This window comes from Aedes aegypti, chromosome 3 (assembly GCF_002204515.2).
Source record: "Aedes aegypti strain LVP_AGWG chromosome 3, AaegL5.0 Primary Assembly, whole genome shotgun sequence".
NCBI lineage: Eukaryota > Metazoa > Arthropoda > Insecta > Diptera > Culicidae > Aedes > Aedes aegypti.
Window position 1 is genome coordinate 235,998,885 of NC_035109.1, and position 15,515 is coordinate 236,014,399.

The window sequence follows — 15,515 nt, forward strand, 5'->3', positions numbered from 1 at the left end:
AGGAAGGATTGGAGAATCCAACCCTACTTGAAACATGACGTTGTACCCGTTTTGATCTAAAGTCGCTGTTTTTAATCTATTGAATATCATAATCTTCACTCTCAACAAATTAATTAAAAATAAAACTACCTAAAGTGCCCCTTTTTTTCCTTGCATCTAGTTGCTTATAATTTATGATTTCAAAAGGCGAATATGGAAAGGATATGCAAACAGTGGTATGCCGTGTTCGGTTCCGGCGGTATCCTTTTCATTCTGTTTTTTTTACGAAACATACAAAATAGCATTTGGAGTTCACGTATCACCATAACCTATTCGTGGCGTGATTATGAACATTTTTTAAGCCGACACACCCTCCAAAGCATATGGAAAGCATTCACAAGTGGGAACCTTCCTGCCTAGATTACGCCGACAACTATCAATTACCGCTGAGAAGGAAAGTGTGGTAAAAAGTCTGCATTAAATTGAATCGGTCAATAATGATTTCTTGAATGGAAGAATGAACCTTTAATGCATCGAAGCATGACAACTTCTCTCTCTGTTGAAAATCGTCACGCGATTTCGCAGTGAAATCGACTTAAAATCGTTCTCGTTTTCTCCTCGACGGCGGAAGAACTTTTCCTTCCTTATATGCGCCGTTAGGGAAAGTGTTCAAGTAAGTTGTACCACGACACGATCTTAGGAACTTTGCAATAAAATATAATGTTAGATTGATGGGGAAGGTGAAGGGCTTTCGGGAGGAAACGGCGCACAGTGGCCCATAGCTGGACAAAAGCCAAAAAAATAAATTTTTCTTACTCTCTCTTATATTGAACAGCTATTCTTAAAAGTTTCAAATCGATTGATGTAGGGGAAAAGCTCTATTTATTTTACCTACAAGAAATATGTGCCAATTTTCGATTTTTTTGATATCCTAGCCTATTATAAGTTTTTGGAATACGTTCAGTATCCGCAGTAATCATGTTTAAGAAAGTCAACTTTTAAAAAAAATCTACGTTATTGTTCAACTTACTAGATTTTTTAGAACGTTCTTTTTCTTCGTCTTGGCATTACGTCCTTACTATGACAGAGCCTGCACAGTTATTATTGCCAAAGTTGCCATTTTCATATTCGAATATCGTGTGGCAGGTACGATGATACTCTATGCCCTGGGAGGTCAAAGAAATTTCTATTACTAAAAGATCCTGAACCGACCGGGAAGCGAATCCAGACACCTTCAGAATGTCTTTGCTTTGTAGCCGCGGACTTTAACCACTCGGCTAATGAAGGCCATTTTTAGTACCTTCGTAGCTTAGCTTAGCTTAGCTTAGCTTAGACTGACTACACATATCAATGGTTGCTATTCCGTGATTGACCGAGGTCAGTGAAAATGCACAAAGAATCAACTAGAAGATCGGCTGGGATTGGCCAAAATCTTCTTCAGTGTGCATAATTCAGTGCCTCTATTTATACATGGTCAATAACGGCGCCGGCCACGTCCTTGCAGTCAGGTGGGATTGGGGGAAGGAATGTTAGTGTGTAACCTTTGCTATTTGGAGACCGTGTTTGCCTCTGCATCTCCACAAAGGTTACTGGGAGGGATGTTTGTTAATGGGGAGGATCGTTGGGTCACAGGATTCACTTTGATAAGTGATTAGACCATGATAAATAATTATTTGTGAGCTATAAATATGCTTATATGTAAATATAAAATTTTCTATTTGGTGTGAACAATATCTATGTAGAGAAAAATTATGCCGACACTTGAGGTGACGAACTTATCAAAGTTTGTTGAATAAAGTGAACCTTTCGCAAGTCTACACTCGTAGTGTCGAACCATTCAAAGTTTTTTTTTAATTACAAAAATAAAAGTAAAAGGAAAAAGGTGTTTTGAGTAAAAAAAATTTGACGTAAATAATTTATGAATCAGAGTTTATGTCGACACTCACAGTGACGAACATTTCATAGTTTGTTTAAAAATTATTAAAGGTGCAATCATACATATTTTATAGATTAGATATAGTAGCATGAAACGAGCTCACCAATTGATCCGTCATCCTTGAGCAGCAACAATCCACTTTCAGCTTCACTCGTTTGCTCGGCTATATGAAAACACACAGAGAAAATAGGCGCGCGTCCCGAGAGGGAAAACAACTGACGACTGCTCGGGCTTTCTTGACGCACTGCCAAGGAGCAAGCGTCAACGTCGAAAGATCAAAAAGAACTTATCGAACGCGGCACTTTTTCACTTTACTCGACCGATGCGCGACATGTTTGATCCTGCCCTCATCGCCGGCCCCCGCAGGAGCAAGCATCAAGGTCGAAGGATCAAACACAACTAAGCGATCACGCCACTTTTTCACTTTCACTCGACCGACGCGCGACATGTTTGATCCTGTCCTCATCGCCGGCCCCCGCAGGAGCAAGCATCAAGGTCGAAGGATCAAACACAACTAAGCGATCACGCCACTTTTTCACTTTCACTCGACCGACGCGCGACATGTTTGATCCTGCCCTCATCGCCGGCCCCCGCAGGAGCAAACGTCAAGGTCGAAGGATCAAACACAACTAAGCGATCACGCCACTTTTTCACTTTCACTCGACCGACGCGCGACATGTTTGATCCTGCCCTCATCGCCGGCCCCCGCAGGAGCAAGCATCAAGGTCGAAGGATCAAACACAACTAAGCGATCACGCCACTTTTTCACTTTCACTCGACCGACGCGCGACATGTTTGATCCTGTCCTCATCGCCGGCCCCCGCAGGAGCAAGCGTTAAGGTCGAAGGATCAAACACAACTAAGCGATCACGCCACTTTTTCACTTTCACTCGACCGACGCGCGACATGTTTGATCCTGCCCTCATCGCCGGCCCCCGCAGGAGCAAGCATCAAGGTCGAAGGATCAAACACAACTAAGCGATCACGCCACTTTTTCACTTTCACTCGACCGACGCGCGACATGTTTGATCCTGTCCTCATCGCCGGCCCCCGCAGGAGCAAGCATCAAGGTCGAAGGATCAAACACAACTAAGCGATCACGCCACTTTTTCACTTTCACTCGACCGACGCGCGACATGTTTGATCCTGTCCTCATCGCCGGCCCCCGCAGGAGCAAGCGTTAAGGTCGAAGGATCAAACACAACTAAGCGCCCTCCCCTTGGTTATGCGACCTTGCCGCGATGGGAGGGCATAATCCATTAGCCCATATGATGGAAACCAAAGGCGTAACCTGTAGTGGTGGTATCACATTTTGGCATTTTTTGCTTAAAGCCGCGTCATAATTCATATGGCATAGACGCAATAATATCTCGGATGTGATCCAACGGACATTCTACGTCATTGATAGAATTGATGCCCATTTCAAATAATTAATCTATTCGAAGTGGACATTAATACTATTGGTGACGTTCAGTTTGCCTTTTGCTAACCAGAATGATCCGTAGCCACTCTTACTATTAGCTAGCTAGATACATCGTTATCATATACGACGTAGGGAATACTTAGGAACTCTTAGGAAAATGACTAGTAGATTCACTGAGTAGAAATAAGTGGCGACAATCTTATTTTAATATGGTTTTTACATTGCCATAATAAGAAATACCTCTTTTGTAACAGCGGTATAAATAATCTAATTCCAGCTTCATTTTCGCAAAATTTACAAGTAGAAAGTAGGCGTTGTGAAGCATTGCATTTGCCACCGAAAAGTGAATCTTGTAGAAGACTGTAATAGAAGCCTAAGGTAACTTTACTCTTCAATATTCACTATAAAAATGACTATGGAAAGTAAGACGCTGAGATCGATCATTAGGGTACACTTGCTAGTTTCGAAAAATTGTTGAACAGACAAGGAAAGCGACTTTTTTCTTTAAGGATATATGAACGTAATGACCAATAAATACTTTTAACAACAAAAAATGAAATTAACTAGAACTACTACTAAACAGCCTAATTTTGTTAAGACTTGACGACACTTGACATTTAAGACTCTAATCTTACGTTAAAGACAATAGTAATCAGAATAGCACTTGAATGACAAATTATTCAAAACCATTTCGACTAGACAGTATTAGTAATGCACTACTATTTCAAACAAATTCTACACTACTATTTCAAACAAATTCTAATGGAGCTGCTGATTTTCATAATGCTTCCTTATCTCAGAAGCAAGGGAATATGGGTACTTTTCAAAAACTACCACGTCACAATACTAATAAAAAACAGTGTTCATGTGGGCGCCATTGCCTAGTCCGTCTGAGTATTGGTCCTGGTAGAGGGGAAACTTGGCAAAAGCCAGACCGAGGGTTCAGCCTTGACAAGTTAAGCTGTCAGGCAGCTCCAACTGAATACCATACAAAAAAAAAAAAAAAAAAAAAAAAAAAAAAAAAAAAAAAAAAAAAAAAAAAAAAAAAAAAAAAAAAGGATCAAACACAACTAAGCGATCACGCCACTTTTTCACTTTCACTCGACCGACGCGCGACATGTTTGATCCTGCCCTCATCGCCGGCCCCCGCAGGAGCAAGCGTCAAGGTCGAAGGATCAAACACAACTAAGCGATCACGCCACTTTTTCACTTTCACTCGACCGACGCGCGACATGTTTGATCCTGCCCTCATCGCCGGCCCCCGCAGGAGCAAACGTCAAGGTCGAAGGATCAAACACAACTAAGCGATCACGCCACTTTTTCACTTTCACTCGACCGACGCGCGACATGTTTGATCCTGTCCTCATCGCCGGCCCCCGCAGGAGCAAGCATCAAGGTCGAAGGATCAAACACAACTAAGCGATCACGCCACTTTTTCACTTTCACTCGACCGACGCGCGACATGTTTGATCCTGTCCTCATCGCCGGCCCCCGCAGGAGCAAGCATCAAGGTCGAAGGATCAAACACAACTCGAAGGCCATTTTTAGTACCTTCGTAATTGATAAAGAATTTCGAAGCCCATAGATCATTTAATAGTTTTATACCTACTTGATGTGAAAACAGTGCCTCGTACGAAAATGAGTTTCAGTCACTGTATATCTAAAACTAACGGTTCAGGCGCAAATATGTTTGTCTTCCAATACGTCAACTCTTCCTTACTCGATATTTCGTACAGTAAAACTTTCTTGAATCGATGTTCCATGACTCGATATCGAACCATACTAAAAAATTAAATTTCATGGTTATTATGATGCCTCAAACGGCTTTCAAAGGCATTCGTTTCCACGACTCAATATATCCATTAGTCGATGATACCTTCAGATATCGACTCATGGAGGTTCGACTGTATCTCGAAATCGAGCTAGAGAGCCATATTAAAAGTTAATTTCATGGCTACCTCGATAGTCCCCTAGATCACATTTGCACTTGTTTTGTGTTCTGTAACGCGATACCTCCCTAACTTGATGGTCCCTTCAATATCGAATTAACTAGAGTTCTTTGTATGTTATTTCTATTAAATACCATCTCATTGCTGTCAAAAACCATCTTTTGTCAATCAAATCATGATGGTTTAACGATTTGAATGGGAATTATTATTTTGTCAAACATTTACATAGAGGGCCGCCACTGTGCGGCGGTTGATGAAAGCACACGATGGAAGAATAGATGCGGATCTCGATAGTGTCATCGATTCGGGATTTCCTGCTTGCAACAGAGCGCGGTGACACGTTTTGCCCGGAGCAAATGTTGTGTGACCCATTTCTGCTAAGCCGGTGAGTTATTGGAGTCGGTGCTGAGTATATAGGTTGGTATGCACGTGCTTACTTTTACGTTTTCCATTGAGCGCAATCGTCATGATGAGTGCAAGCGTTAGCGTACCAGCAGTGAATAAGATATATGGCACGAGATTTATTGGCTATAATTTAACTAATCACATGAATGGTTTATAACGTTTTATTTACGGAAACCACAGGGCGTAGTTTTTATGTTGATTGAGTAATACATTTACCGTTTTGATACATATTACGGGCACTTAAGGCCTCAGTGAACTATAACTCATCGAAAATCATATAAAATAAATCATTTCGTATGATTCCTTCGCGTTATCGAACCTTCAAAACACTTAACTTTTGAATGGTGGGTAAAGATCTCGTTTCCGCAGCGTGAACAATTAAAAAAAAAATAGGAGTGTGTGACCTTTTCATAATTCTAATGCCGGACACATCCATACTTTTGCCTCACATTCCGGAAACGTTGATGCGAATTCCGGACAGCTGTTGAAAATCATACATAGAAAAGTCAAATCATCAATTGAAATAATTTAACAACAAAAGAGACGTCTATGGAAAAAGCATATTAAAACCTGAATATCAACAAGCAGCCAGACTGCTGTTAAACTAAAATTTTCGTAAAAATGATCTGAGTGTGCCTGGTCATGATTTCGTCACGCTAAAAAATGTTATACAATTTATGTACCACAGAGACCGCCAACTATTGAAGAAAAGTTCAGATTGGTCCAAATTAAGCATAAGTCTTTTACAACTCTTCTAAAATATGTTTCTAACTTAAGTACAGCCAGAAACTGTCTGATTAAGTTTATTTATTTGTTTTATTGTCTGCATTGAACTAATGAAGCTTTGTGTGAAATATGTTAGGAGTCCGCCTTGAATGTTTCCTGCACTGAGGCAAAAATACTTAGGTTTTCCATAAATCAAGACTTATGAACCAGCCAAATTATGGTTTCATTGCACGCTTAAACATTTCGAAAATGGGATCATAAGTTTCATAAGTGAGAGCTTTGAATTCTTTAACAACAATTACTTGAAATAATTATCATAGCAATCGCTAGAAGAACTACTCCGCTTTCGATGTTGGCTACAAGTTAATCGAGAATCGATCACATGTTATCAAAACATGCCAATTTTTGAGCACGCTTGAAATAAAAGGCGAATAATATTATCGATTGATAATTCGAATTAAGATATTGTCATTGCGTTTATTACCGAATTTCATTGATTGTCTTATGAAATTTATTACTGAAATTCTCCACCAATATCATAAGTAAAACTTAAAAATTTCAACAATAATCGTTGTGGCGCCAAATCATAATTATTCCTTAAGAAATTATTAAGTTTTTTTTGCCTCAGTGTGCGAGACAAGCAAACATACAACGGTTAGCACTCGTGGAAAAGAATGTGTTCATTTTGAACGACCTAAATGTACGAGTTCGCACCCCCTAGATTAAAACGAGCCTCAAAAGTGAGAACTTTTAAACGGCAAAAATTGAAACATTTCGTGTGAATTTTTTTCCATACAAAGTAGAGTGTCCGTATTTTGAAGCTGTTTGTAATATGAATCTAAACGGTATCTACGGCATAGACTGTGACAGGTCATGGTTTACACATGCCTTCAGTTGTGTTCATGATTATTAAAGCACAGACAAACTGACGATGCAACTAAAGCAATTATAAATTCAAATCATAGTTACGCGAATATGAACGCCCAGTGCTAAAAATATTGTGTTTGGCAAACCGGTATCTAGGTGGCGGTAGTGCGCAAACGTCAAACACGAACAAAAGTGATTCGAGTGCCATTAACTAGAATAGAGCACTGTTCTGTTGCACGTTAAACATTTTCGAGTGTTACGTCTGTTTGTCTGTGATTGAAGTGCACGTGTTCACTATTTGACGTTTGTGCGGTGCCGTGTTATTTATGTAACCATGGCAATGAGTGAATTCGGCACCGCTCAAACTTCAAATTCGTGAACTTGTGCATCGGTCCATATTAATAAGAAAGATTTTTTTGCAATTGTTCAATAAGCCCTTTTATAAACGTTTGTTGGCCGAAAAAGGCCGAGTGAGCTTGGATGCAGTCACAGATGAATAGATCTACTGGATGTTATCAGTTGATTACCATGGTTACACAGAGAATCGCCAACGAAAGCGTATATCTGAACAAGTTCTCTGTTTATACGACAAACCAGCTGAATATTTCATGGATGCACAACAGCAACAGCGGATTACAGGGTTTAAATGTCGAAATTTGGAAACGTAGCTCAATCTTGAATTCTTGAGCGATTTCACAAGCCCGACGCTCAATTAGTAGCTTCTCGGATCAGCCACTCAGGGGGCTCTGGTATTGGTGTCTAGCGGGCTTGTTTCTTGACTGCTCAACCGATGCTAAGTTCATCACGAGTCGAAATCTGGAAGCGCGGGTTGGAGAACCTAGAAATCTTAAGCGATTTCAGAAACCACAAACTAGACGCTGGATTGGCAGCTTGAAGATAAATTATAACCTAAGAATAGCAGACGATGATCCTCCCTTTTGTGCTCTTCTCTTTCTGATTGACCAATTTGAAAATGGGTATGTGCCAATAATGGATTGGGCTTATAATTACTTGAAAATTGCGGAAAATGCTAATGCGTGAGAAATTGGTTGAACATGAATTCTTGGAAGGGTTGACATTTACTAAATATACAATATAATAGGTATTGATAATCAATAGTTTTCATTATTATGAAGCTAAATTTCTGATCCATGGGTGCCAAATTTATGAAAATTGTTCTAGAAGAATTCATTTTCAAAGCATACACCCGATTCTGTTTTTGCACGGGGGATGCGTACCGTGCAAAAAAAGCTTTCAGTTCAAAATTCCAAAAACCGTGCAAAAAAGTAAAACAACTTCTCGCCGTTTCATGCAAAAATGAGGTTTTGGCAAAAAAAAAATGTATGGAAACTTTTTTTGCACGGCCATGTAAAAAAATCCGTGCAAAAACAGAATCGGGTGTATTACGAACTTTGTTGTATGTGATCATTTCCATAATCGAAGTGTTCTCATGAAATATGGAAAATCAAAGACGCTGTTGGAAATGCCGCTCTATTTTACAATCGCACTCACTCCGACGCTGCAGCAGGTTCCGCGAATACAGTCTCAAATTGTCGTGTCATAAATTATTCATGACAAATGAAGTTTTGTTTGAAGCTATGAATAATTTAAGTCGGGAATATTATTCTTTTAACTCTTTTCCGCACATTTGATGGCCCTGAAAAGGGCCGATGGGTTTCTTAGGTTTGATGCTGTCACAGATGAATAGCGAATGGGCAAATCAATCGTCAATGTTGCGATGGTTTAGACACAGCAAACAACTCTTCCCTTGAAGCCAATCGAGATTTTTAGTAGTCATAAGAAAGAATTTTTTTTGGGCGTTCCGCTGAGTCGGAATCCGTACGATTTACATCCTTAGATGCGGGCTTCTTTGGGTCGGCGATTCTCTTGACTGTCGGCTTCTTCGGAGTCTTCTTCATAGCGGCGGTCTTTGAAACTTGGTGGGATTTTGCTTAGGAACTGCCTTCTTTTTCTCCTTTTCCTTCAGCCACAGCCACAGTTTCCCGGAATTTCATTTCACTCTTGTCAATCTTGCAATCTTGCCGGCATCGCGGTTATAGTTTCTGCCGATGTATTTCTCGATCACCTGGCCTCTCATTGAGTAAGTGCTACATCAACATTTCCTTCCTCTATCCCAAGTTACGGTAAAGATGGGCGTGGCCGGGAATAGCGATATTCATGCTTTTAGTATTCTTGTTTATGATTTGAACAAGGTATACTCCCCTGCCTTGTTCTTGAAAGTATTCAGAATGAGATTATTAAAAAGAAACATGAATGTTGCTAGTATCCAATCTACGAAGTATACCGTAACTACGCTAACGCTAACACTAACGCTAACGCTAATGTGCTTTCGTTGTGGTTCATAAAGAGTTAAAATGTGATTTTCAAAAAAAAGGAAGATTTATGAAGCTTGACTGATATGCAACTAACAAATGACCAAATTTCTAGGGACCTAATAAATCGCAATTTATTGTTAGTCGGCAGTTCATTTCGGGTATCAGTTTTGTTCGCTGAAATCAACTCGTTTAAATTGGTCGGCGTTACAATTTAAGTGTTTTAGGAAAATCCCCGACACAAAATTCAGAATGATTTCGAAGTTAATACATTGGTATGATTTTGAGGAATTTCTAAGATTCAGAACCCCAGTTTTCTCGTTTAAGCTTGATGTCAGCTGTAATCAAAACGTTTGTTTAAGAAAAATACTTAAAAACCAAAAAAAAAACGCCCGAAAATTGGAATCTACTTAGGGGCGGTCCATTAATTACGTAAGACATTTTCTGGGGATTTTCAACCCCCCCTCCCCCCATGGTAAGATTTTTTGTATGAAAACTAAAAATAATGTATATGGCGCGTAAGAAATCTCAAACCCCCCTCCCCCCATAACCCCTTACGTAATTAATGGATGGCCCCTTAATAAAAGGAATGCCATTTTAATAAAACTTTCTTGCTGTTAATCAATTAAGAAAACTGAGGTGAAATTCAGTGTGAAAGAACAAGATCCATCCCTGAATCATCAAAAATTCTATAAAATGTGCTTTCATTTTCGGTCCGGATATTTCAAACATTAGTATTTTGAGAAAATTTTGAAGATTTATGTGCTACTAATTCCTCCTCTTCATAGCTCTGAGACTAAGGCAATCGTTATTCAGATATAAATGTTGAGAAAACATTTTATTTCTATTCCTGATAATCATTCAATTGTTTAACATGCAGGATCGCTTAAAATATTGCCAAGATATTAATGATATACTGCTCTCAACCATGTCATCATGAAATCACATCACGCGGGCCACATTACACTAACGTTCAAAATCAGTTCGCGGGCCGCACAAAATCTCTCTGGGGGCCGCATGCGTTATATCCGTTATATCTTTTATTTACATTCTCAGTTTCGCTTGGTTCGACCGTTTTGATCAGTTTTTCCCGTTTACTGTTAGCCCATTTACTACACGGAGTTTGATAATTATGTTCAGATTGCGCATTCTGTCCGGGCGGGTGTTACGCAACTAACAATCGGTTGTGGATGCTTTTTAACCGTTCGATGACCCTGGAGGGATCGATTCTGCTTTTCGTATAATTTTGAGCAGAAAAACCGACTGTGTTATCCCAGGGTGTTTAGTTCGAACGCGCTTCCTTTCGTTTTTCGATTATCTAAAAATACAGTACCACCCAGTACAGTTTTTCAATGGGCACAGTACAGTTTTTCAATAGGCGTGATTTTTTTTTTTTTTACGCGTATCGTTATTTTATACAATCCGATGACCCTGGAGGGATCGGTTTTGCTTTTTACTGGTTATTGAGCAGAAATATTACTGCACAATCGACAAGCATTTCGCGAAATACTATTTATACTATAAATAAACTATTGTTTTCTCTTTTGATTGCCGGCATTCAAAAGATTAATTTGAAAACGCTTAAACAACAAATATTTATGGTCTATCGCCAGCTTTCTAGGCGAATCCTGACAATATACCTTCCCCAACCTCCAACTCCGTAGCACTTATGAGGGTGTCGCTGAGTCGGTGGCCTCTCATTAAGTAAGTGCTACATCAACATTTCCTTCCTCTATCCCAAGTTACGGTAAAGATGGGCGTGGCCGGGAATAGCGATATTCATGCTTTTAGTATTCTTGTTTATGATTTGAACAAGGTATACTCCCCTGCCTTGTTCTTGAAAGTATTCAGAATGAGATTATTAAAAAGAAACATGAATGTTGCGAGTATCCAATCTACGAAGTATACCGTAACTACGCTAACGCTAACGCTATGTATTTCTCGATCACCTGCAGGGAGGACCCGTTCCTTTCGTTTAGGGCTGCGATGGCGGCCTCAACCATCTTATTATCATGTGGACTGCTTCCTCTTCTTCTTCTTCTTCTTCTTCTTGGCGACGGCAGCGGTGATGGTTTTGGCTTCAGACGGCATCTTCTCTTGGTCGGTCGACGGTCAGTTTGATTTGAGCAAAGCAAGCCAAACGGGGATGTCCTTCGCTATCGATGTCTGTGCCTGAGAAGCACGACCGGTCAGAGCAAGCCGATCCACAGTAATTCTCCACACAAAAGATGGACAAAAGTCTTGAAATAGATTTATCATATTCTCATAAAGTTTTTTTTTACTCTGATTGACTAGATTGTATATGTTTTGGAACTATTTATTACCATTGTGTGATTAACCTATTTTTAGAGGTTTCTTAATATATCAGAATTTTATGTTATCAACATGCGATTTAGCTTCGTCAAGCTATACGGCACTTGAGCCCAAATAGTTAATGGTTTGGAAATGGAATCCTTCAGTATCATTATATAAGTATCTTATCAAATGATTTTTAAACAAATATGCCTTTCGATTAGCACTCGAACAGAAGTATTCACTACACTCATTAATATATTACCATACTCAGAATTGTCACATTAAATCCGGTTAAACAAATGACAGAAAACTTATGTTGCGCAAGATGAGTCTATGATTTACCGAAACTTGATTGAAAAATCTTCAATTTAAGACTAGCGTCATATTTGCGCGAGTGTGTGCTCATATTTGAAAACCAAATTGAATTTCATTTGATTTGCTCCATATATTTTACAAGGGAGCAAAAAAAATACAATTACGTTGATCGTGTTCTTCAAAATGCTTTCAAAACTTCAATTTTCACTCAATCTTTATGAAACCTTGGAAAAGGCTATTCAATTATCGTATAAAAATACAAAACTATTTTGATAATTAATAGTCCAAGTTAGTTTTTCTACTATTTTCCGCCCTTGCATCACTGTGCGATCTGTTGCCTGCTGAGATGCGATCCAAGCGGAGAGTGAAAAGCAAATGACGTCAACTTTTCTCTAGCATCCCTATTTATAGAATTGCTTGAAATCAACGTACTCTTTTAAAACAGTTATTGAACTATTTGGACAGGTATGTGGGAAACAAGCTGCATCTGTTGGTTCCCTGTACAATTTTGATTATTCCAGTCAATCACGGAGTAGCAACTACGAATTGTACGGTCATCAATGCGTATGCTGCTTATGCTTATATTTGGACAAGTATGTGGGATTCAGTAAGTAAACGACATGAACCTTTGATGCATTGTCTTTCGATTGAAGTGCTTATCAAGGAATTTCGTTAAGCAAGAAAAAAGTTATAAACGTTTAAAATATTTCATGCCGACGTAATGCTCTTGGTTTTGAAATTCCGATTTCACTCCTGTATAGAGAAGAAAGACGTAGTCCTACGTTAAAAATGAGAATTATTTCAATACCTTTCTGTAATTAAAGTAAAGACATTTTTTTCAAGAGAATTTCTCTCTGGAATCCCTAAAATTGGATGGCATTTTCTCCCGGGTGCTGTTTTTTTGAAAAATAAACATTATATTCAAAAAAAAAATGATGAAAGCGTAAAAAAAATGTTCACTGTATGACTGAAAAAATGTATTAAATTTTTTATTGAACGCCTGTTACTAGAGATCTACTTTCAGAATAGAGTACCGTAATCCGGGGTAACATTGATCAGCGGGGAAGCATTGATCAGTATGACCCTTCTCGCGTTTCTTTTATTTGTAAATTTGTCAACTTTTTGAATCAATTAATTTTATCACTATGGATGACACTACGAAGATTCATGTCTCACATGAGTTCTGCAAATGGTATGAGAAAGAAAATGCGGTTGTTGCTAAAAATGACATCGCCGAAATCGATTCCGTTGTCAAATCTTTACTAAGTTTATTAAATTTAGTAACATTAACGAACTACTATTAAGGCCCAAGTAAAAATGGAGCAAATGTCAAAAATGAAAAAGCAGTTTTCTCCGTTAATATCGACAAATCGAAAAAAATAAAAACACACAGCTGTTTTATTTTTAAAATAAAAAGGCTGTGTGTTTTTATTTTTTCCGATTTGTTGATTTCAAGGGCGAAAACTGCTTTTTCATTTTTGACATTTTCTTCATTTTTTCTTGCACCTTAAGAATGCAGAATTTCCTTAGGAAATTGCCTACCTTTAGGCGTATTACGCGGTTCAAAGTGATTTTATTTTTGAAATAACTCAAAAAGCATATGACTTGTAAGAGTTTGGTCTTCATATTCGGCTTCAGGGGCCATGATTTAAGTAAGCAACGACATTTTCAACATTACCGAATGTTGTTTACATGGGTGATCAATGTTACCCCATATCAGTTTAATCAAATAATCACTTAAAACATTTATTTAAACTTACATAAATATTTTCAAAACTGAAATACAGTATACAGTCACGAGCGGTGGGTGCCAGTACTTGTTTTAAAAATATAAAACTTGCCACATTTGCATTTTCAAATGAACAGTTAAAGAAATATCCCAAAAACTGATCAATGATACCCCGGATTACGGTACCGGTGTATGGAAGATCGCCAAATGTTAACGGCAATGCTAGAAACGCATAAAGAAGTAGAGCCAGTCGGACGCATTTGACACGCTCGAAAACTGAACGCAGTGGGTCAAGCTAAAAATAGCCTACAACGGTGATAATAGTCTAATTGTTAGCAAATGCACAGCATCGTACAGAGCACTTCGGGGATGTAGGACCCCGACAGTTACCACCAGCAGTGTTGCTCAGACTCATTTCCCCGAAAATAACATTTTCCGAACTACGAAGCCACGAACTACTACAACCATGCTTTATCCTCCTAAGATAGGAAAGCAGATGGTTAAGCTTGAGTACTGCACACAAAATCGATCAATTTTGATCCCAGAGAGCCACAATTCAAGTTTCGGTGAAATGAAATGAGTGAGTGAGTGAGTGCGAATCATTTCACCGAAACTTGAATTGCGGCCCACCGAGATCGAAACTGTCGGATCCCATGTGCAACATTCAAACCCAACACCCTCCCCCTCAATCTCAGGAATACATCGCACAGTTATAACAGTTCATGGCTTCACAATTCGAATTTCGGGGAAATGAGTCTGGTCAACACTGACCACCAGTCGGAAATAGCGAATCACCTCTGCAACCCTAAGGGAAAGATTTGCCCTGTGAGATATCCTTGAAGTCTGGGCACCATCAGTGCGGGCGTCTCCCCTACCTGAACTGGTAAACCACTTCTGATGCCTGGAGAGACAGGAGAAGAAAGAAGAAATGATGAAAGATATGTCGAGATACTGTTGCAGTACGAGGTACAAAAAATATTTTAAATGATTTAGAAATTTCTGTGTTTAAAATATGTTAACTCATTTATCATTTCAGAAAAAAAATCAACCTGGTGTATATCTCGCTTGGTTCTTGATTTTGACTGATAAAGTTATTCGTTTGCTTTACGATCCAGACAGCAAGCAAGCACATTATTTCCTCCGGCAACTCCGGCAACCAACCAGGCTAAGTAGTACCTAAACGAGCATTTCGACGCCTGGCTTGCCGGACCAAAGTTTACCTCCGCTGTATAGCTGCATCGGTTGCCCGACGATGATGCTAGCAAATAGTCATGACAAAAGTTTTATCGAAAATCTCTCGCTAGTCCGCTACTGGCTGCTTTTGGGACAGGCGTTGTGCCTTCAGCAGAAGTTGTATAGTTTCCGTTGGAATGGGCGAGAAATAACCGAAATGCTTATTGTATTATCATGACGGTGTTCTGATGTATCAACATAGGTCCTAGATGAGTTCCTTCGTCGTCTTCACGCTTATGTTGATAATGTAATGTTCGGCGTCGGTTTTGTTGGAATGGTAAGTGCTTTGCGTATTCCCTTATTAAACTTGTTACATGTTGATTCT